General features: G+C 36.0%; 1 pseudogene across 5 annotated transcripts in view; it reads left to right on the top strand.

Annotated features, from left to right (window-relative positions):
- Positions 1-887: 887 nt before the first annotated feature.
- LOC149781981 (GDP-fucose transporter 1 pseudogene) overlaps positions 888-25,829 on the top strand; it is a 49,664-nt pseudogene continuing 24,722 nt past the window's right edge. For 2 of the 5 annotated variants that reach the window (XR_016414840.1, XR_016414836.1), the window contains exons 1-2: positions 888-1,103; positions 25,210-25,327. The product of XR_016414840.1 is annotated as a GDP-fucose transporter 1 pseudogene, transcript variant X5 (transcript). Of the gene's footprint in view, positions 1,104-7,079; positions 7,336-22,724; positions 22,802-25,209; positions 25,328-25,829 lie in introns of those variants that run through there. The other 3 variants (XR_016414837.1, XR_016414838.1, XR_016414839.1) reach the window with 3 other exon arrangements.

The raw sequence follows: 25,829 nt of genomic DNA, 5'->3' as shown, positions 1-25,829 counted from the left end.
AAAAAAAATGTGCTCTGGTTCGACCATCATACAACCTACCATTCTGAGTTCATTGTTACTATTGTTGTTCTTCTTATTGATGATGATGATGATGATGATGATGATGAGAAGATTGGTAGCGTATGCCGTCGAAATTGCGGAGAGGTTTCGGGGTAAGATCCATGGACAAGATACGATATGAAAATCTCATCAGATATCCGCTTCCCAAGGGTCGTAGATCCATTTCTTTCTACATAGGACATGGAAAAAAGGCAATCGACGACACTTGTTAAATGGCTCTATGAAATGGACCAACAACTGATCAAATGCTGTTATCTTTCTTTAAAAATAAAATAAATAACAACCCCCACATAACTTTGTTTACAACAGATGAATGTGACAATTCTATTTTATTTAATTGGCAAATGTATTGTGCATTAATAAATATCGATTAACTTTTCTCAAGAAAATGCCAGTCATATTTACTATAAATAACAAAAGAATTATAAGTTACTTTTGTCTGCATAAATTATAAAAGTTGAATCTGATATTTCACTGTACTTTTTTTCCTACAAAATCTGCTCTATTACATAATGGGTATATCCCCACGTTTATGTGGACTTGGCATGCAGTCATCAGTTTCATGTACCTTATGCACACTTTCTCCGGGCTAATTTCTTTCTGAAAGCTGAACCACAGAGCCCAGTGCTGTACAACTGACTCATTCCGAATGACTGAGTGTTTCAGACTTGTGCTTGCAACATAATTTTATATGAGAGGAAAATAAACTAGAATTTGTTAGTACCAGTCTGTCACCAATTTTTTAATTTTTTTGTTGGTCTGATTTACTTTTGTTTTTCATTCTTTGCACGTATAAGGATCAGACTGCTTAGCGATTTTTCAATGACTTAAGTGACTAAAAGTCGCTTACATCATGAACAAATTAATATATCTCGAAGACACTTGAGTATCTACTTAATCTTATAAGCGTTTAATGACTTAGTTTTTTGTTTCCTCAGGCGGTTAGCGGTACACAATTTTATCAAAAGTTTATGTTTAAAGCGAAGTCGACAAATCTCACGCAAGTTTCTGCATCATGTACAATTGCTATAACTGTTTGTAAGGTAAGAGGTAATTACAACATTTATAGTACAAGTCACATGGGTCATGTATGCTCATTTACTCATTTTAAATGAAATATAAATTGCTCTTTTAAAATTTAACAAGGTACAGTAATTTTAGTTAACCAAAGTCTATTCAGTTCCTGATTATTTAATGATCTGCACCATAACTGTAACCACAAAACTTGTCGACGAAAATATCGATCTCTATGTTTTGTTTTACTGTGGTAACCATGATCATCCAAGGCAATGTGGACCTGTGTGACTTGTACTATAACCTATGACACAAGACTTTATCATGATAATTTTTCGCATTCACTTTTTGTATAGTAAAAGTCATACAGGTCATGTAGGCATTCAGCACCGGTTTTAATGTTATCTGCCTTTTTTGGATGTGGGTACTACTTGCATGGTTGAGTGCATAAGTAACATCATGCAACTTCTACACTGCCATCTGAGACAGAGACACCAAAAATTTGGGATATCATTGGGGTGTCATTTTATAGAATTTAATTCTGCATACCTTCAGGTGGCAAGTATTGACTTAATCTGGATTCTGATACATCCACATTCCTTAGACACACCGAGAATTGCATAGGGCAAAATCAATGTTAAAGTATGTAGACATTTTTGGACGAAGTGAACCTAAAGGTGTCATACTGTACAATCTGGACTAAATGTCATGCGCTATGATGTCACAATTTCGTATTATTCAATATTGTGATGATTCCACTCAAAGTTTAGTACATAGACAACATTGTAAAAGACCATTGAGGGCAATAATTGTCATTGGGAAGTTTGATGATGACATACATACATACATACATACATACATCAGAGATCTTGGAAATGCTTAATTACGCATATTTGGACACCAATTTTTCATCTGGGACGCAGAAACTCACTGAGGCGGGAGTCCTCCATATGCATATAATAGGTGTGCGGCAAAATTCAAAGACTTGCCAGTCCTGCTTCAGCCACCTGCTTTGTGGGAAAATGTGTTGATCAGTTAGCTGTGCTGATATTTACAATGACAGAATTCAATGACTAAAAGACCCCTTGATGTACATACATCAAAAAGAACATGATACAATAGCTGGGCGGTAAGTTCAAAGACTTTGACTGGCAGCCGGGTGGGAAATGTACTGATATTTACAATGATTGAATTCAGAGTCAAAACGACCCAGAGATGTACATGTGGTCATTTATAAAAGTACATCAAATAAACAACTTTAGCTTTTGTTATTGTGTTCATTTTTCGAATGTATCGGAATAAGTAGTGCATGAGAATCAAGACATGTTAAGACTTTGACAAAATGCCATTCGTAAATTTGGATAAGTATTTTGGGGTTAAATGGCAAACTTAACGAAGATTGTAATGAGATTCTGAAGAGTGCTCGAATTGATGGTTCGGATAGGACAGTAGCTAAGTGTAAGAAAGTGTGTGATGCCTAGCTTAGTATTTGGAATATGTCCTTAGTTGGATTGACAAAATTCAATATCACTCTGATGGACGAACAAGAGCTATTGAAGAAGTACATTGACTGACCATACTTTAAAAAAAAATGGCCCTCGCTTTAGCCCGATTAGTTCTAGTGTTGTAGCAAAATGTATTCATCAAGACATCAGTAGCTAGGCCTAGTTTTGATATCAATTACGTTGACAAACAAACTCTTGCCCATTCACAAGCATATGTTTTGATAGCTGATTGACCATTAACCCTTCTTTGAGTAAGCTAGCAACTATTAATTTCCTGCATGATATCTTTTGATGACAAAATATACAAACATGTGTTTTAAGATCAGAATCAGTGATCTGGATATATATTAGCTGCCTCTTGTACACTATTTCGTCATTAAATTAGTTTGAAACTGTAAGTGAACCAGTAGTCCTAATGGGAAATAATGTCAGACTTCGCTAAGTCTGGGATGTAACAGTTTATTAGATTGTCTGTTTTTGTAAATCATCGGGCATATATGTTCAGAAAAATATACAAATCATTGAAAGCAAAGCCAAAGTATTATTTTATTAAAGATTTAACTTTAAAATGCAAATTATGTACGTCAGAAACGTATGGGACAATGCTATGTTGTGGAATTCGCGAGATGCGCTTTAAGGTCTAATCTGTTTTCCGACTTGACACATATTTGCAAAAAATACGGGGAAAAAACAGCAAATCACATACTAGTAACCATTGCCTAAAATTACTACAAGGACATAGACAAATAAATAAACCATAAATTTGCAATCCTGTCAATGGACTATTGTAAAGAAGCTATATTAAAGTGAGTGATTACGTTATGAAAACCTCTCCATCTAAAAATAGATGCACTCAGGTCTGTGTTGATTCTGTAGGATAGACGGGACTGCAGCTTTTGATGGTGGGACTCCTATTTTTACCAAAATGGGAGTCCTGGACTCCTAGTTTTAAAATCCTAGCGAGACCTCTGATGCATGCACACATGCATGAATGCATGCATACATACATACATCATACATACTGCATACATATATACATACATACATACATACACACACACACACACACACATACATACATACTGGTGGTCTCAGTACTAAGCTTTCTCTCTTGGGTCAAAACTGTATGCCCCATAGTAGGACTAAAGAGCCTTTTCAAAGACCCAACTGATATGTTGACATATGGGTTGGTCATTACACACCATTTCTAAGATAAATTTTTAACATCATTGGTGAGTTTTCATCCTCAAGCTTTTGAAGAAAGAGCAGCAATAATGTTATCTGCCTATTTTGGATGTGGGTACTTGAATGGTTGAGTACATAAGTAACATCATGCATCTTCTACACTGCCATCTGAGATTTAATTGGTACACAGGGCTTTTACTTCTAATTGGCACTTTATGGCCATTAAGGTACCAATGCATAATGCAACACAAAAACAGATGTATGGAACTGTTTTGGACTTTGGATCCTTATCTTGGTGAAATAGTTTGGAGGTAGGTAGGGACACTCGTGCTTACATGGTGGGAGATGATAACAGCTACAAGCATGGGAACAAGTGTTGTGTAACAAATGTTTTCAAGCTTTAAATTTATGTAAAACAATCTGCACCCTTATATCCCTACTCCCAAGGGCTGTTGTATAATATTAAAATCATTGTGCACATTATAAGCCCTCTGCCAAAAAATATTCCAAGGTTTGAAATCTCTCTTGAAAGATGTAGGAGGAGTTGCACAACAGTTAGGCAGAAAAAATATGATTCCTATTGCACTGGTTTTAAATTATGGTAGGCAGGTTGGTTTTTAAATTTGTTTATTGTTTTTTTTTTAAACATTTGTTATGTATATTTGATTTAATTTAATTGTTTGTTTATAAATTTTAGATTTTTTTATTTCATTACATGCTATTTTAATGTAACTTTATTTGCTGGATTTGATATTGTCCAGAAATTCATTTCCGTTCTGTTTGACCTGTTTTTTTAATAAACAACTAATAATATAAACTTTGTATCTAATGCTGACCTAGTTCCTGACCTTGATTCAGAACCAATAAGAGTTGTAGTAAATCTTTCAAAGAGTAAGATTCATAAAGTGAAATCGAGGCCATACTTGGAGTACTTGACAAATAACATGCAGCAATTGTTACAAACTCCCAGAGGACTTACCTACATCTGGACATCTGTTCTGCATTGTAGCTAGATTTATTATTGATGTTTTGATAAAGAATAGTCATTAGTGCCTTAACACTTGAGAAGTAGTGTTTCACGTTATGACTATTTTTGGGCTAATTCCAAGAGATTATTTTTCCCTGGAAATACTTGAGCTCAAAATTAAATCTTGGACAAGGACAGTTATCAATTTACACTGATTTAAATCACTGGAATAAGATTTTCTGTGATTCAACAAAGAACTGTTGACACATCAATACGACGCTGACCACAGCATATGTCATCACCTTCCATTTTGGATTTCATCACGATTCAAACTAAGTTTCATTAGGACTTTTTATTACTAGGACTTCTATTTTTTAATTTTTGGTTTTAATTCTTGGATTATTTTTGGATTTGATTCATAAAACCATAAGTTCTTTTTCTCATTTTTACCTTGTTTTTTCAGGGAAATAAATTATTTGTTAAATTTTACAAAGCTTGTTGTCTTCACTCTTTTCTTGTTAAGTTTTGTAAGAGCCTAAACATGTAACAAATTATTTATATTTAAAGTAATTGTTTTTTAACCATAGGGGTGTGTGTGCTAGGGCTGTGCTCAAAGAAAAATGTTTTTAGGGACAGGCCTAGGGCTGGTGACTTAAATAAACTCAAAAGCCCTGAATGAAATTTCACAAGCCCAGACTTCAGTTACCACATGCCCAAAATTTCCTTTTTTTTTAATGTTGTCACACAATGTTACAATAGCTACAATTCAGATATAAATTCAATAGGGTTCCAAGGGATTTGAAGGTAATGCAAGTGTCATTAATGTCATTCAATATCCACCAGGGACTAGAAGGTCCTGGTGTTCAAATTACTCTGTTGGATTCTCTGAATGAATCCTGTCCTGGTTATAACTGAGTTGACGTATGATGATGTATTGTTTTGCAGTATGTGCAAAGAATTAATAGCTTGTTACACAAAATAAAACTCCATCAACCAAGAGTTCTGGAATTTATCTTTGTTGGGCTTCACTGATAGCTAATTGCTTCCAAAATTGGCTTCAAAAATGAATTACACTTGAACAATATTCCAAGAAATGAAATCATCATGCTTTGCATTCTATATATATTTTATATATGCAGTAAAATCCAACTTTAAAGAAATGTTGCTGCTGTTCACAAACTTATTATAAATATAATGCATGTGGCTTAAACATTCATTCAAGGCAATAATATTTAACAATTTTCGTTCTTGTACACCCGTCTAGCATCTCTTTGATTTACCTGTAATGGGTTGCTCCACCTCCTGATCCTACCTATGTAAATTGGTACAGTGGTCTCACCCACTGCAGCCTTCAAACACATCTCACTAGTTATTGTCAGCCAGTGAAGTACATGTATTATGAGAAGTGGTGGTTTATACCTGATCTCTTTGCCTTTAATTGCTGCTATTTAAACTGCCCAAGGAATAGTTTTATATCAGCTCCAATCATGATGGTTTACCATTTATACATGTAATGGGAATATACTGAAAGCGGTGTTTTGTTTTGTTTGTTTGGTTTTGGTTTTTTGTTGAAAATTACTGAAAATTGTGTTTCGTGGAAACATGACTGTCAGGGGATTTGGGAGTACAAAATCATATTTTTACCATGACACGCCATGCCTCAGTTTGATTAAAATCAGATCTCAATTTCACGTAGTATAGTGATTTAATTAAAATTTCTGTTTTATGGCAGGTAGGTCAGTATTTTGAAAATACATTTACGCATTTCATCAGCATGATCAAAGTTTCCTCAGGCAAATTAATTAATTTTTTTCAACAAAGCTCAACAGGCACCTCACTTGGAATACAGGATGAGCCCAATCCAAAGTTAGAGGGGCCCTGTGCATCGGGCTATCAGAGTTTCTGAGCACTAGGTTCAGCAGTGAGCAACAGGGATGTTTGGCCAACCGGAAACACTTTTTTTGGCCCTAAAATACCTGAAATTACCACACATTTTATACAGAATTGTCCCCACTCCCAATCTTATTCCGTGTCAAAGAAATCTTAGTGGCTCAAGTTAAGGCATTGGACTCCAGGTTAGAAGCATGCAGGTTTGATTCCCACCATAAGATCAGGGTGGATCAGTTACCATTGTGTGTAATTTGCTTGCCTGGGCATGATGTAACCTTTATGTCATGCAGTGCTGTAAAACCCCAAGCCAAACCAAAGCAAGGATTGAAGTCTTTATTTTAAGCAGTTTAGGAGGAACTCTGTCATAATTGATGTGCTTGAAGAAATTATATATCCAAAAAGACTGTACAGCTGTTCTCAGTCAGTAGATAAAATCTTCTGATATTAGACCTGGAGAATACACATCTATAAATTTGTCAATCAATTTGTCAGTCAAAATTTTGTCAATCAATTTGTCAGTCAAAAATTTGTCCATGTGTGGCTGTTTCATGTAAAAACTGCAAGCTTAACTAGATATGTGGTATGCCTGTATGATATCTAAAAAGGAAAGTGTGACTATACTTTTTATTTGAACACATGAAAACACCAGTAGGTAATTGACTGAGATGGAAGTTCTACATCAGCTGCAGTAACTGATTGAAGCTTGATTATTCTGTTAAGTTATCACCATCATGCATGACTGTTTTTCCAGAAATTGCTGTGATTTGCTATGCAAACTCTTCATGCTTTATTGCACACATCATATGTAAGATTTGCTCATTTAGATGACTCACTGTTCTTATCATGAGAGAAATATTGTAACTGCTTGCAGCTTGTTTTTATCTATTCTGTTATCACCATCTGTTTTTTTCTTCTTTCATTTATTGCTTTGATCTGCAGTGGAGACTCTTTTCTGCTTGTATAAAACACTGTTTGGTAGAAAATAGCTGTGCACAGTCTGAATACAACAATCTATGTTCCAACTTAAAATTTCCACTAGTAGCCAAACTTACACCAGGAATGAAAATTTTGTTGTTTTGTACAGCATATATACTGTTATTTTTACAAAGAACGAAAAAGTTCAAGCCTAATAGTGGGAATCTGAATCCATTTCTCCTGGAACCATGTCAGAACATTCTGTATTTGCACTGGGCATGCACATTGTTTGGTTTCCTATTTTTCTGGCTCATCACTAGTATCTCCGTCAAATTTGGTGGGTGGTGGGCATGTGTTCCTAGCCTTTGGGGTGGAATGCTGCCCTTTAAACATGATTGTAAACATTTTGATGACCCAAAGCAGTGGTCATTCCAAAAATGGTTGATTAAAATTTTGTACCAAAATCTGCCTCCCAGATCTGATTAAAATCAGAATGCTGACATAATAGCTCCAATGCACACATTATGATGTTCTGATGACATTTCAATTTACTAAACTAAGTACCGCTTACACCATCTTGAAAGTGGCAAATTTATGTTTCTTATGATAACTCTTCCTAACATGAAATCCAAGATTTACAGGAGAACCTGGAATTTGAACAGTCATCCAAAAATAGATATTTGTGCCTGTTATAAGTTGATCTCCACTCTAATCTGATTTTGCCTACTTCAGCAGAGTTTGTACAACACATCCAAAATCAGAAAAAGTGGACTGGAAAATAAATATTGATACTTTTATGAAAGTTATTGTCCCCCATTCTAGAAACCACAAGTGCATTTTGAAGTGTAAGTCTATTCCAAACATTATTGTTTGGATATTTCAGGCATGGTTGCAGTAACCATGACTGTAGCATGGTTTCAATACAGCCCTTGCTACAAACCAGTCTAGATGATTGTTCTTTTCTTCCATACTGATTAGCAGATTAAATAGTTAAACAAAAACATAATCAGTAGAATCAGTATTCATTCTTTACTCAAATCAGAATGGGTACATGGTACAAAAAATAATGTACTAAATTATCATGTTTAAAAATCATGTACAGAATGATCACAAGAACTTGCTAAAATTTCTCCAAAAATTCAATTTTAATTTTGTAAAATATACTTTACTGTGAGCATTATCCTTTTCATGATTGCAGAACATTTTCACATTGCTACATGTATAGGACTTTTAACTTCAGAGGACGATGGTTCCCTTGCTCAATTTATCATGTGCAGCAAGTGAAGTTTCATTTGGTAATCCAGCTTTTAATATAAAATTAAAGAAAAGAAAACAAAAATTGAATTTAAAGTGCATTTTCCTCACAGTATCCTTCCTGGGCTGGTAGGTCAAAATTGGAATCATTACCCACTGAACCTTCAATCTTTCCTAATTTAATGTTTGTACGATTTATTCATCAGCATACTGTTCAGGTACCTTTTTTTAATTTTCCGTTGTAATTTTTAGAAAAGACATGTTACAGCTTCTACAATTTTCAGACAAATCTGGACTGTCTCAAGACAACTCATAAATGCTTTACAAGTATGTTTATGAGAAGAGCTGGTGTATTTGTATGTGATCTGTGAGAAGAGCTGGTGTATTTGTATGTGATCTGTGAGAAGAGCTGGTGTATTTGTATGTGATCTGTGAGAAGAGCTGGTGTATTTGTGTGTGATCTGTGAGAAGAGCTGGTGTATTTGTATGTGATCTGTGAGAAGAGCTGGTGTATTTGTGTGTGATCTGTGAGAAGAGCTGGTGTATTTGTATGTGATCTGTGAGAAGAGCTGGTGTATTTGTATGTGATCTGTGAGAAGAGCTGGTGTATTTGTGTGTGATCAGTGAGAAGAGCTGGTGTATTTGTATGTGATCTGTGGCAGAGATGTAGATAAGAACTTAATCAATGGTTAATGAAAGACACTTCACCTGAAAAACTGGTCTAGTCAAACTGAATCAGAGCACAAAAAATTTGATTGGTATTATTTGTGGGTTTTAATGGCACTTTGAACACATTATTGGCTGTATCGTGCTGGGAAGAAATTAGTAAGGACATACCAAGATAGACAAGCCAGGCTGGCATGTGCAGATATCAAACCTGTGATACATTGTTTACAAGTCTGACACTGTCCATGTGGTGCTTTACAGTTCGTATTTTCCATAGGGTGTACTTTGGGTTATAGAGTATACAGCTTGGCTTTACTTCAGGTGTGTATGATTGATGGGTGTACTTTGGGTTATAGGGTGTACAGCTTGGCTTTACTTCAGATGTGTATAGAGTTTGTGTGTATGATTGATAGGTGTACATTGGGTTGTAGGGTATACAGCTTGGCTTTGCTTCAGATGTGTATAGTTTGTGTGTATGATTGATGGGTGTACTTTGGGTTATAGAGTATACAGCTTGGTTTTAATTCAGATGCATGCCTATTAAAAAACCTGCTAGCTCATATTGGTCATATTCACTTCCTGGATTTCAATGGTAAATTGTATTAAAAAAGGGCCAATAACTCTTTTTTTAAAACTTATTATATATTTTATTATTCATTCATTGCACTTGCAGAAGCAGCTAGTATCGTGTCTAGTAAAAGGCTCCTTATGCCTTTACACGCTTGTAAAATTCACAAATGAATTAATGTCCCAATTTTCGGTAAGGGGCAATATTTAGTATGTATGCAGAAATCTGGCAAAACTTGACCCCTCCCCCCTCCCTGTACACATGCATACTTTTTTACCCACCCACCCATGTGTACATACACTTGATGCACCCCCCCCCCCAATTCTGTAGAACAACCTATATTTAATCCATGCAGAAATGATCAAGGATTAAAAATTTTAACATGTTTAATAAAACAGATAGTCCATTGACATTAAATCAGACCTGCCAATTCTTACAGTTTTGCCATAAGTCTTACAAAAATTGCCCATAAAATACTGACTGACAACATACTAGCAAAAACTACGTGAAAATGATCTTTGTCAAAAAATCAGGATAGTTGGTTCATCCATGTTTTATTTGGATCTGGGTTTCATCTTAGAATTAGTGAAATTAGTCAGGGAACCAGACTAACTGTACAGCAGCACCCAGACGCTTTAAACTGCACCTATTTGTTCATGTGAAGCGTCTGCATGATCAAACTGTTGATTATAGAATTGTTAAAAACAGCGTCCAGAAAGCGATGCATGTTTGAGACGAAAGGAAAAATAAGCCTCTTGAAAAGTGTTAATAATCAATACAGAAGAGTAAAAAGGAGTATTCAGATTCTTGTAAATAAAAGCTGGAAAGGACACAATTACATTTACTGGACATCGTGTGCCAATTTGAGTATGTCTCGAGGCAGGAAATATGATTTCCTTCATCATGTGAAATGGAAAAGAATTACCAAGAATTACGTCAAGTTGTGAGATGGCAACAAGCCATTCAGCTACATGTGGTTTGGAACTAGAGTTTGTGCAACTGTACTAGTGGTAAATAAACAATGTTTATAGTGGTAAATAAACAATGTTTATCGTTGATGCATCAAACTTTTAATTACGTTTCCAGCTTTACAATAGCAGTTGTTGATATTTTGTTACACCTTACTGAAAACTGGTCAATCATATGAAAAAAATCAACTGCCTTACTGAGACAGACTCATCATGGTTGACAGGTCTGGTAAATGACTGGTTGCATCAAAAAATAAGATGCGTAACATTTTGTCTAGTGTCCCCTAAAATCCAAACGCTAGGTTACATATTAGTCAAATTATTATCAAGCCCCCCCCCCCCCATTTCCTATGTGTACATACATTATCAGTAGAGCCCCCCCCCCCATGCATAGCATATGTATAAAAAAAACAACATTCGTACATACTAAATGGACGGCCCCTAGTTGCTAAAGATAGTCTACTGTAGACTAATTCAGGCATAAGGGAGCAGCCATTTTGGTTAGCTGAGTGCTTATACAGTTTCCACAAGTATAATATCAGAAGAAATTTCAGCCACAGTACATGAAAGTAACATAAGAGGTATGCCAACATTCTCTTTGCTGTACATGTTGCAAATGCAGACAACTTCACCTTACAACAGTCACTCTCAGAAGTACATATTTGGACCACATATGTATTATTATTGTATAATTTAATTTTGGTTGTATAGCTGAAACATTTAAGTGAGAAGCATCAAAAAAACAGACCTTCAGAATAATTCTCATTTTTTCCCCCACAGAACAGTATTCATTCATTGCAAAGTCCCACACAAGCGAAGCCCCCCCCCCCTTTTCTGAAAAGTGATCTCTTTTAAATGCACACTGCATTTTTTCAACATAAACAACCAAGTTTATGCTGCAAGACGGGAACATGAAACTTAGCACAATTATTTCTGAGATGCCACTAATAAATTTTACAGTTTGAACAGGGATGGAACCAGTCAGGTTCATGGAAGTCAAAGGTCAGAAGGTTATTCATCCAATACTACTATATGGAAGAAAGTGTATATGCTTTGTCAGCATGTTTTCCTTAATTTCATTATAAATGATTGAAAAGAAACATTTTTAGCATATTTTTCTTTTACTTTTACTTAATTGGGCCCCGAGTGGCCGAGTGGTCTACAGCGCTCACCGTTCCGGATCACTGCCATCTCACCTCTGTCTGCATGGGTTCGAGTCCAAGGCTCGGCTAGCGTGGGTACGTGGGAAAGCCTGCCAGTAGCTTCTCGTGGGTCGGTGGTTCTTCCCTGGGTTTTCCAGGGTTCTTCCTCCACCAGTTATACTGGCCGCCATGTATAGCCTATCTTGTGCTGAAAAATGGCGTTAAACCCTAGATCAACAGCAACCTACTTTTACTTAATAGAACAGTTAAAATTAAGTTGACTTTACTTCTGTGTTCCAAGACTTCTAATTTCCACATTATTAAAGTCATTACACACAATATACTACCTCAAGGCATATAATAAGCAAGTAAGCAAGAACAAAATGAGTATAATTTACTTATTTTCATGCATAACATCCATGCTACTATAGTTTTATTGAAAACATCATACATGATGATATGAAAGTAAGAAAAATATTTCCACAAATTTTCATATTTGTTTTAAGGTTGCACTTTACCTTTTTTTTTTTGAGAGGGTTAAAGTTATAAAGAAAAAGAATTTCCCAGATTTTCCTCACTGGTTATCATGGCTATTTAAAAAAGACTTTGTAATATCTTAGGTATTGTTAAAAGAACTTTAATAATTTAAGAACTTTTAATAATTTTGATTTATTGGTGTTTGACATTTGGGTGCTTCTGTAATGCACAGACAAATGTGAGAAGGGCCCCGAGTGGCCGAGTGGTCTAAAGCGCTCTCCGTTACGGATCACTGCCATCTCACCTCTGTCTGTGTAGGTTCGAGTCTCGGATTCAGCCAATATGGGTATGTGAGAAAGCTTGCCAGTAGCTTCTCGAGGGTTGGTGGTTCTTTCCGGGGATTTCCTGGGTTCTTCCTCCACCTTTAATACTGGCTGCCATGTATAGCCTATCTTGTGCTGAAAAATGGCGTTAAACCCTACAACAACAACAACAACAAATGTGAGAAGACTGTGGCTCCTGCAATTCTCTAGTTAAAAAGACTTTATGCTGGCAAACACCTTCGGTCAGCACAGAGTATCCAGAAGATGGATATGGCACAATCCAAGCGGAGACCATCACAGATCGACTACAACATGGTGAAGAGGCACCTACAGTCAAGTATAAACATCACCAAAACTAGAAGCTTTCCTGGAGTGGACATAGGAAGTGACCATGATCTGGTGATGACGACCTTCACACTACATCTAAAGAAGGTCAAGAAAGAGAGCCACACAAGAATAAAATCTGATCTCGAAAATTGAGAAACTGAAGGATACCAAAGTAGCAAAAACCTTTCAGGCAATGACTGATTGGAAATTTGCACCACTCACTATCCTCAATGCTGACAATACTGACATGGACATGTTGATTACCACCGTCAATACAGCAATGACCGAAACAGCCAGTGATATCCTCAGTAGACATCACCCAGTCAGGAAACCCTGGATCATAGCTTAGGTTCTAAACCTGTGTGACAAGAGGAGGGAACTGAAGAAGACAAAGAACAATAAAAAAGGGGCAGAGCAGTACAAGGCAGTCAACCGGGAAGTCAAGAAAAGCTTGAGAAAGCAAAAGAGAACTGGATAGAAGAAATGTCCAAAGAGATTGATGGAAATTTGAAAAGGAACAACAGCAGGAAAGCGTACCAACTGGTCCATGTTCTAACAAGCACAAAACAATGGCAGGTTACCTCCTTACAGGACAAAGCTGGAAACTGCCTCAAAGAAGAAAAAGATATTCTGAAAAGATGGACAGAGTACTGCACAGAACATTACAACCACCAAGCCACAATAGATCCAGAGGTACTGAACGTCCCTCCAGCAACTAACGACAACCACCCTATCATACGCGAAGAAGCCGCAGTGAGATCACTGAAAAAGTATAAGTCTGCAGGAGTGGACAACATCCCAGCAGAACTAATCCAAGCTGGGGGAGAAGCAATGATCAGCACCCTCACAAACATCTGCAACAGGATCTGGCAAACAGGAGTATGGCCATCGCTATGGACCCAACCACTGATCATCACCCTCCCTAAGAAAGGCAACATGCAACAGTGTCAAAACCAACGTACAGTCAGTCTTATAAGCAATCCAAGCAAAGTCATGTTAAGGATATTGCTTAACAGACTAAAACCACAGGCTGAAAAGATTATTGCCGAGGAGCAGGCATGGTTCAGAGTAGGGTGCAGAACAACAGAGCAGATCTTCAACCTCAGGATATTGTGTGATAAGTACATCCAACACCAGCAATATCTGTACCATGTCTTCGTGGATTTCAAGAAGGCATTTGACAGGATAGGGCATGCAGCCTTGTGGGCGACCATGAGACCATACAACATCAATGCCAACCTCATCACAGTAACAGAGCACCTCTGTGACAAGGCCACCAGTGCAGTATACTTCAACGGCAGCATAGGGGACTGGTTCAAATGACAGTCAGAGTCAGACAAGGCTGTCTGCTCTCTCCCACACTATTCAACATCTTTCTGTAGAGAGTCATGGCAGACGTGCTTGATAAGCATACAGGGACAGTCAGCATTGGAGGCAGAACAATCACCAACTTACGCTTTGCTGATGACATTGATGGACTAGCAGGAAATGAGCAAGAATTAGCTAGCTTAGTAGAGAGCCTTGGCAAAACCTCTGCAGCCTGTGGCATGGAAATTAGTGCAGAGAAGACCAAAATGATGACCAACAACATCAAAGGCATCAGCACTGACAGCAGGGTCCAAGGTACAAAACTAGAAACAGTCCACAGCTTCGAGTATTTGGGGACAACTGTAACAGATGAAGTATTGAAGCCTGAAATACTCTCCAGGATTGCACAGACAAAACTGAAGCCCATCTGGAAGGACAAGAACATCTCACTCAGCTCAAAAGTCAGACTGATGCACTCATTGGTGATCTCCATATTTCTCTGTGCCTGCAAACCATGGACCATAACAGCGGAGAAAATGATACAGGCTACAGAGATGTTTCCAAAAGATCCTCAGCATCACATACAAAGACCATATCACCAATGAAGAAATACGGCAAAGGATAAGACAAGCCATTGGGCCTCACAGTGGCCTCCTGTTCATAGTGAAAAAACGGAAATTGCAGTGGTATGGGTATGTCTCACGATCACCAAGACAATCATACGAGGAAGAAGAAAGAGAGGCAGGCAAAGAAAGAGGTGGGAAGATAACATTCGAGAGTGGACAGGCTTGACTCTTGAGTGACTCACTGAGAAAGATGGAAAATCGAGAGGAATGGAGAAAGCTGGTTGTTAGGTCTTGTGCGGTGCCCCAATAATCTTCCAGCCTACGGAACTGATGATGATGATGATGATGTATGATTGATGGGTGTACTTTGTTTTAGAGTATACAGCTTGGACTTTTTTCTGATGTGCACCTCTCAAAAATACTCACTTCCTGGACTTGAAAGATAAATTGTAAAAAAAAGTTGATACTTTTGTTCACTTTGTATATATTTTGTAATTAATTCATTGCATTTTCTGAAGCTGCTATTGTCTAGTCTGGCAAAATTAGTTTTACTTATAACTGCTAAAGATAGTATGCTGTAGAAATTGAGGTTGATTTTTCAAGCACATGGGAGGAACCATTTTGGTTAGCGGTGTGATTTGATCATGTATAATTTCCACAAGTATAATATCTGTAGATTACTGCATAGATCCAGACCTACCAGCGCATTATGTGAAAGCAGCTCCGGATCTTTGCACATTGCAGTTTGACTTGATATTTAAACAAATATATATTTTACCATGTTTATCATGTAAGCATTTGTCTTTTCATGATTGTATGTTATTTCTAATATGATGAAGTTTGGTGATTTACAGCACAGCAACACAAGTAGGTCATTTTGGGATTCAGTCATGTATTCTATCTTGAGTCTGGCATCCCAACCACTTAGCCACTACTGCTCCTTTATGTGTTAAGCTCAGAGATCGGTATTGTAAATACCTTCGGAAGGGGAGTGGATTAGGTTTAGTGTGAGAAACGAAGTTACTTAGATAAAAATCTTTTCACATTTTTAACAATGGGGACAAGCTTTTTACCAAGCCTTGGTTCAAGGGAGAACTATGATTACTTAAAAATTATGCTGTAGTATACCATATATACTTGCTTATAAGTTGCTTATAAGTTAACTCCAACTGCCAGTGACATATACCATGATCTGCTGTAGCATAATGCATTGGCAGATAAAGGGATACATTTTTGGTTTTACTTATTACTCTTAGCAAACTGCGTGTATCCATATCTGTAAGTATTTGATGGACTAGACTTAAAAGTGAGTATACATGGTATATTGTGTGTGTGTGTGTGTGTGTGTGCAGCTGTCATCATATATGAAGTATAATGCATTTGTTGCTGTCCATAATTGCTGAGTCAGTGATAACACAATATCATAATAGTTTCTGCATATATATATATATATATATATATATATATATATATATATATATATATATATATATATATGCATTAAAAGGTAAATTGCAAAATTTAGAATGTTGTTTTAAACATGTTAACTTATATTTTTACGCATTTAAATAATTTAGCGGCCTTGTTTCCTTTTATTTTTTATATCCTTTTTTAGTCATGGTAGCAGTTTGTTCCCCGTGATATCAGTATATTTACAGGCACTATTTTTAAAAGGTTTTGATTGGACATTTTTGGCACTTAAGTTGGGAAAAATGGAAATATTTTGGCCCAGGGAATGGGATGAATTTTGGCCCAGGGAATGGGATGAATTTTGGCCCCAAAACAGGCATAGAAAAATGTGCTATACATCCTCACTGCATCTCTTTTAGTACCACATCCTTGCCAAAAAAGGTCACTTTAACCATTATTACAGACTTTACTGCCTGTTAGATTTTGTTTTTGTGTTTAGCTCATAAACAAGTTGGTTTTGGGTACCTGCTATACCTAACTGTTATACTTAGTTTTTGGGCACCTCTGTACTTATATCTAGAACCATGAAACATCTTAGCCATCCCTATAAGCAGTTGCAGAATATGAATACCCCTATAGGAAGGATGAGAGATGTTTCCCATTCTGCTAAAAAGCCTGCTAATAGGGGCAGTCCCACTACTCTTCGTGAGGAGTTGCAGGATGAGGATACCACTACTCCACAGTTCCCTCTTATCAGAGAGATAGTGCTTGGAAGTCCTGTTACCTTGCAATAATGGCAGCAGGATGATGATCTAAGAAATAAAAAATATAAAAAATTGTTTACATATTAAACATGAAGTCCCATCATGACTTTGACAACAACCAATAATTTTAAAATTATTTAAAAATAGAACTTGTTTACGAGGTTGCTACACATTTTGAAACATGGTCAGGATTTAGATCAACACCTAGTTTTTATAAACTAACAGTCAAGGTCAAATTATTTTCTGAAAAAAAAGTATCATCTCTAGTGAATAATTTACATTACAATATCATGTAATAAAAAATAATTTTAAAAAGATACTGACAAACAATTGAATTGAAATAAATATATATTAAATCAGATATAATTAAATCAAATATACAAAACACTTTCCCCCATAAAGAAAAAGAAAGCTTTATACCTAAAGCTTTCTTTTTACCACTGATTAATTATACATGTGGTTAAAAAGAACTCATATAAGTTACACAGTGTACATGAAATGATACATTGTTATACACGGGGAAAGTGTGTCTGCTATAAAATTATCTTTTCCCTTGATGTGCCTAATGTCAAGATTATATTCCTGTAATAACAGACTCTACCTTAATAGTCTTTGATTTTTATTTTTCATCTTGCCGATGAAAGTAAGTGGGTTTTGGTCACTAAATATAATAATTGAAGAAGGAGCTGAACTTAGGTAAACTTCAAAATGTTGCTGTGCCAATATCAAAGCCAAACATTCCTTCTCGATTGTTGAATAATTTCTAATAGTACACTGGATGATCAATACTATTTTCATCTTCTTGAATCAAAACTACTCCAACCACAACATCACTTGCATCAACAGACAGTTTAAAAGATTGGCTGAAATTTGGAGCTGTAAGAACTGGCATGCTTTTAAGTATGGCTTTCAACTTGTTTTTTTTTTTTTCTTTTCTTACTCAATAATATTGTCAGAGGTTCAGCAGTTATAGAAAAATTGGAACAAAATTTTCGATAGTATCCGGCCATACCCAAAAATTGCATCAGTTGCTTTTTATTAACAGGCATGCGAAATTCAGAGATAGCCTTGACCTTAGCATCTATAGGTTTAACTTGTCCATGTCCCATGATGTGTCCTAGAAAAGTTACCCTAGCGCAGCAGAACTCACTTTTAGATAACCGTCAAGCATGCCATGCGTCTGTGAGTCTATCAAAGAATTTCCAAATTGTTTCTAAGTGTTCTTTCCAGGTGTCATTGTAGGTGATGACATCATCGATGTAAGCACCACAACTGTCTAGAGCAGAGGTAATCCTATTCATGAGACATTGAAATGTTCTTGGTGACACTTTCATCCCAAACAGCATTACTTTATATTTATAAGTCCATGAGTTATGAATGTCGAAACTTCCTTTGCTCTTTCCATTAGTGAAATTTGCCAAAATCCTTTCAGAAGGTCAAATTTGGTGACATACTTGACATTCCCAATCTTATCAATACAGTCATCGATTCTTGGTAATGGGAATGAATCTGTTTTTGTCACATTATTCACCTTCCTATAATCAGTACACATACAGAAAGGTTTATCTGGTTTTGGAACAAGTATGCATGGTGAACTTCAGTCACTTTTACTGGGCTCTATAAAATCATTCTCCAGAAAATATTGAATTTCTTTTTTTGAAGTATTCCTCTGTGAAAGGGTTCATCATGTACGGTTGTTGTTTGACAGGTTTGGAATGTACAATTTCATTGTCATGGAAAATTTTGCTTGTCCTTGTTGGAACATCTGGAAATAAGTGCTCATATTCAAATAATAACTGTTTACGTTTTTTTTATATCTTACTCTTGCAACTGTGAAAGTTTCTGGTCCAGATTCTTCATAGTTTCTGAATTCTGAAGATTTGTCACTCCAATATCAATAGAATCCGATGATATTCCTTCACTTAAATCTTCACTGAGTGGGACAGGTAAAACTAAATTAATTGCATCTTTAACCTGGCTGTCTCTTACAATATTCTGGTACTCCTATAATTTATTTAGATCCCAGGAGCACTAATATTATAATTTAACTCATTCATTGTCTTCTTAACCTTGTACGGGCCATAATATCTAACCTGAAGAAAAAGTTGAAGAATGAGCAAGAGAGAGAGAGAGACAGAACTCCATTATTACCAGACTCAAAAGTTCTCTTTATTATAGTTGCTGAATGCCAAATTCAAGCAGAATAGGCTGGAATGTTCCAAAACTAAAATTTGACACTTGACCCAATTGGATAGATCTGGAAAGGCCAAATTGAGTAAACAACTTTATCAAAGCCTTTTCTATTGTTTTAGATTTAATATTCCTCAAAAGAATTGCCTCTAGAAACCTTGTTGACGCACACATAATGGTCAACAGGTATTGGTTACCTGACTTGGTCTTAGGTAAGGAACCAACACAATCTACCATAATTCTACTAAATGGTTCGTCAGAGGCAGAAATAGGTTGTAGATGAGCCTTGGGAATTTTCTGATTTGGTTTTCCCACCATTTGACAGGTATGATAAAACCTACAGTATTTACCAACATCACTTTTAATTTTTGGCCAATAGAAGTGAGTTAAGATCTTGTGATAAGTTTTATTGATCTCTAAATGACCAGCCAATGGAGTTTCATGGACCAGACTAAGTATTTCCTGTCTGTAAGGTTTTGGAACTACAGTTTGATAGTTCACTAACCATTCATCATCAGCAGGTACCTCAGGAGGTCTCCATTTTCTCATAAGAATTCCATTTTAATGAAATAACAGACAGGAACTTCAGTAGCTTCAGTAATGGCCTTCTGAAACAAACAGGAGATCTCAGGATCTTTTCCCTGTTCAATGACAAGTGATTGTTGCTTATCACCATGATTATAATAAATAGAATGAGTTGTTAAAAGAGGATCGCATTGATGAATACCTTCTGAATGATCCAAACAAGGAGTGAACGTGACTTCATCATAAGCTTGACCAATACATGTGTCAGTTAAGGGAATACTTTCCTTATCAACATCATTCTCAAGAGCTTTCTTTGCCATAGCTCTGGTAACTGCACAAGCTGTAAATACATCAGGGAATTCTTTTTCAATTGGGTCGACTTTCTGATCAAGCAAGGCTTGTCAATTACAAGTGGATTAACCACAGCCTTGTTTCCAGCTAGGTCGTTGTCTAGTAATAAATGAATACCCTCAGTGGGTAAAACAGAGACTGTTCTGACTGTCACGGATCCTGAGCTAAGTCTGATGACAAATTTACACAATGGAGAGAAACATTAACAAAGCCACAATCTATTTCCTGAATAAGAACACTCTCATTAGAAGAAGACTTCTCAGAAAAAGGCTAAGTACCTGACAATAAAAATCTCCTGTGTCCCTTAAAATTTTAATAGGGATAGTATTGGCTGAATCACCCAAAACTAATATAGAACTCTTCAATATGAATGGTTCATAATTCTCCATAATCAGATCAGACTGGGGTTTATTAGACCTGACAAGTGTATTGCTTTTAATACATGACCGTGACCATGACCTCTTAGAAATAAGAGCATTTGGAATAGGTCTGTCTTGATTCTGATGCCTATTTTTTAATTTGTAGCAATCAGAAATAACATGTCTTTTCTCTTGCAATAGGTACACGTAGGAAGAGACAAGGATCTTGAATCAAGCTTCTCTGAAGTTTGATTTTTTAGAAGTTATGCCAGATTGAGTTTTAGAAGGGCTCATATTAGGCTGAAATACTTTTCTGCCAGAAGACTGTTGAGTAGAAGTCTTATTTACAAAAGGAACTTTATGAGTTAAAGAATACTCATCAGCAGCACGAGCAGCATTTTCGAAGGTTTTAATCTGATGCTCGTCAAGATAAGACTTAATGTCACTATGGACACAGTTTTTGAAATCTTCATGTACAATAATGCATATGCCAAGTTGTTTGAGACTTTAATAATCTCGTTCAACATTCTTGGCTAAACACCATCTATCAAATAACTGCTCTTTTTCTCTAGTAAATTCGACATGAGTTTGTCCAGCTTCTTTTCTATAGTTTCTGAATTTTTGCCAATAAGCTTCAGGGACTAACTCATAACCCCTTAGGATGCATTCTTTAACCACATCATAGTTACCACTTTGGTGAACTAACAGTGAATTGTAGATATCACTAGCCTTACCAGTGAGTACACATTGTAATAACTGAGTCCAATGCTGCCTTGGCCATTTCAGACTTTCAGCAACTTTTTCAAAAGAGTAAAGTACTTGTCTATTTCTTTTTCTCTGAAAGATGGCACTAATCTAATATTCTTTGCAAGGTCAAAACTTAAATTTGAATTTGAAGTATGAATGTACTTTTCACTTGCCAGTTCCATTTCTTTCTTTCTACATTGATATTCTCTGTCTCTCTTTCTTACGCTTCTAAATGCATTTGTTCTTTTTATAACTGCATTTGTTTTTCTTTCTCTCTCTCTTCCTTATCTGACTGCATTTGCATCTGTTTTTCCTCCTCTTTTTATTGCCTCTTTCTCTCTCTCCTCTTTCTTATATTGCAACTTTATTTGTTCTTTTTGTAACTCCAATTTTATTCGTTCTTGTTCTTTTTCAAATTGCAACTGCATTTGCATTTGTTTTTTTTTTCTTTATCTTTCTGAAGTTCCAGCTTCCTCAACTCCAATTCCGTTTTGTATTTTAATTCTAATTCCTTCATTCTTGTGTTAGAGTCTGATACAGACTTACGGATCAAAACCAAAGTACTTTTTTCCAAAACATTCTTTTCTACCAAATACTGAACCAAAATATTTCTTATTTCCTGTTTTGTTAAGGAAATCTTTACCTCAGAAAGAGGGGCCGTGAGTGGCCGAGTGGTCTAAAGCACTCCTCATTACGAATCACTGCCATCTCACCTCTGTCTGAATGGGTTTGAGTCTCGGATTCGACCAATGTGGGTATGTGAGAAAGCTTGCCAGTAGCTTCTCAAGGGTCAGTGGTTCTTTCCGGGGATTTTCCCGGTTCTTCATCCACCATTAATACTGGCCGCCATGTATAGCTTATCGAGTGCTGAAAAATGGCGTTAAACCATATAACAACAACAACAACAACCAAAGCCTCTCCTTCAGTTTGAATGATAGTTTCCTTATAACAAAAGAAGTTATTGTATTTTTTTGTTTTAATGGTGTATGAAAACTTGGGGGATATGAACTGGGTATGTTATTATTTATTATTTACAATCTGGAAATAATGGTAATAGCATGTCCATTATCTACTAAAATGGTCAACTGCAACACAAAACACATTTGAATTAGTACTTTTATATATCACTTTAAAGTAGGCTGAAGGTTTTATTAGGGAAGTAAGACCTGTTCTTACTGGTGAAGGTGCAATCAACCTTGTCCAAAGCATGTAAGAGGGTGTATATGCTTGTGATCTGACACTTGTAGCAGGGATTACCCGAAGTGTTCCAGTAGTCAACCAAATAAGGCCAGCCTGTCAGTCTGAGGGAAAAGAAATGAGGTTGTAAACTTGGATTTTCATACAGATTAACATTGTGAGATGTTTGTAGTTGGCATGTAACATCTTGTTCCAACAATTTTCTGAGAAGAGACTGGCCTGTTAGATCTATCCTTTGTATATTTTTTCGGTACGCTGTATACACTTGCATACAGGTGTGATCCCACTATAGTTTACATATACCCTGATATGCCATCAAATAATGAATTGGCAGATCAGTCAGTGCTTCTTTTTTCTTTCTGATTGGTTCCATTAGACTCAAATCTTCATTGGAAGGAGATAAATAAATACCGGTATGGAACTTTTATAATTGGTTATTTTGTATTGGCACATGTTTGTGATATTTTCTTGTTTCACATCATTTGTGTGACTTTTAGTCATTATTTTGTCAAATAGTTAATGTTATATGTTTTATTACTTAATGTTATATGTTTTATTACTTAATGTTATATGTTTTACTTAATGTTATATGTTTTATTACTTAATGTTATGTTTTATTACTTAATGTTATGTTTTATTACTTAATGTTATATGTTTTATTACTTAATGTTATATGTTTTATATAGGTTTTCTGAACATCTGCATTAAGGAAAGTCACACAAACATAAATAGAAAAAAGAAAACTGACAGACAGGTTATGATAGTGTTTGTATATTGTGAATTCATAATCTCCCACCTCTTTAGCATTTGTTGTATCTCCGCTAATGTATATTGTAAATCTTAGCGTCATCTAGGTGTCTGGCCAGCACTTGTTATCGGAGTTAGTTCTGGATTGCAGTGAAACTCTGGAAATATTTTTTGTGATCACCAGAAGGTGCCCAGATTGACAAATCACTGTGCTTCAGCAGTTTGGTTGGAGTTATTGCTGTTTTTTGTCTTGTGGTGGTGTGTCATATATAATATCATTAGTTACAGTATTGTTGCAGTTTTTGAAGGATTGCCATGGAACTCTGTAAATATTATGGTCATGACCTGAAGATATTAACCAATCACTTTGCTTGAACAATTTTTTTTAGTCGTTGCCATTTTTTTTTATTTAACAGTAGTGCAAAGATATGCATATCAACAAATCATTGTTTATATAATTATTGCCTTCTTTGACTAACAGAAGTGTATGAATTGATTTTGTTAGTGGATTTGGTATTGCCATTTATTAGCCAAATGTAGCAAGAAATTTGGTAAATATTATGGTCATAACCTGAACATCTGTATATCAATAAATTTGCTCCATGGTTTTTGTGTTATTACCCTTTTTAAATCTCATTAGTATTTATACAGTTTGTCTTGCAGTTTACAGTGAAATTGAGTACTATCATTATCAGGTATGCATGTTGACAGTTTACTGTGAAATTGAGTACTATCATCATCAGGTATGCATGTTGACATTTTACAGTGAAATTGAGTACTATCATCATCAGGTATACATGTCGACAGGTCATTGTACTCTGCTCTCTTTACACAAGTTGTGTGCTTTTTTTCTTGCTATAAATTAATCTTCATCATGTAGGGGTGGGAGGTGGGGAAGGTGATTTAGTTATACTTACATCTGCAAATTGTTCACCATTTATCAAGTTCTTTTAATGGATGTCATTTTTTGTGTTTATGGTTAAAATGGCATTTTCATTTATATGTAAATTGATTCATCAGGGAAGGAACATCCACAAAATTGGTACCCCATAAAAATGGTATATCATAGTATACAGTTAAACCTGTCTGAATTGGTCATTCTAGCTAAGTCTGATTCAACTTGATACTGACATGACCTTAGCCAAGTCTGATTCAACTTGATATTGACATGACATTAGCCAAGTCTGATTCAACTTGATATTGACAAGAGCTTAGCCAAGTCTGATTTAACGTGATATTGACAAGAGCTAAGCCAAGTCTGATTTAACGTGATATTGACAAGAGCTTAGCCAAGTCTGATTTAACGTGATATTGACAAGAGCTTAGCCAAGTCTGATTTAACGTGATATTGACAAGAGCTTAGCCAAGTCTGATTCAACTTGATATTGACAAGAGCTTAGCCAAGTCTGATTTAACTTGATACTGACATGACAGCAAAGTCTGATTCAACTTGATATTGACATGACCTTAGCCAAGTCTGATTCAACTTGATATTGACAAGAGCTTAGCCAAGTCTGATTTAATGTGATATTGACATGACCTTAGCCAAGTCTGATTCAACTTGATATTGACAAGAGCTTAGCCAAGTCTGATTCAACTTGATTTTGACAAGACCTTAGCCAAGTCTGATTCAACTTGACACTGACAAGACCTTAGCTAAGTATGATTCAACTTGATACTGACATGTTTTTGCGTAAAACCACTGCTAATTATTGCTGCCTTTCAATCAAATTTGGTATGCTGTTTTATAATACATGAAATGATTTCTGTGTTTGCCATTACAGGTCTCAACACATTAACCCCAGGCGATGAGTTAACATGGCAGGAGGTAGTAGCTTACTGCCAAGCTCTGTAGCGTCATGGTCATGCATGATACATTCAAGTGGATGGTATTATAGAAAGGTAGACAGATGTAGCTCTACAATCATACCAAATAATCTGGAATTTGTAGTTGCACTCCAACATAGAGAGGAAAAACCCTCAATTTTTGGACCCGATTTTTTTCTACCCAAAATTCGCTCGTGGTTGGAACCTGATTTTGTGTCCGGATCTTAGACTTTTTGGTCTCAGATCTAAGGCAAACCGGTATGAACTGCAAACAGACAGATAAAACTTTGCAAAAAGTAGGATAAGATGGGCATTTGGAATAAAGGGTGGTCTTGATACAAAAATAATGGGTCCGTTTATCACAAAAAAAAGAAGGAAAAAAAGAACTCCAACTTTACCCTTCTGCTCATGCACGAGCCAAATAGCCAATGAAAAACATTGTTTCTAACACAACTAGGCAGTATGTTATTGGAAGATCACCTGGAAGTTGGTGTTTTCGGATGTATTCAGAAATAGCTTTCAAAATGTGTTTCCTACTCGAATTTCAGGCGAAAACAACAAAAACCTCTAGGAGTTA

Source organism: Sinohyriopsis cumingii, chromosome 15, assembly GCF_028554795.1.
Source record: "Sinohyriopsis cumingii isolate HCF-2022 chromosome 15, ASM2855479v2, whole genome shotgun sequence".
Lineage (NCBI taxonomy): Eukaryota > Metazoa > Mollusca > Bivalvia > Unionida > Unionidae > Sinohyriopsis > Sinohyriopsis cumingii.
This window is presented reverse-complemented; position numbering and strand designations above follow the sequence as displayed.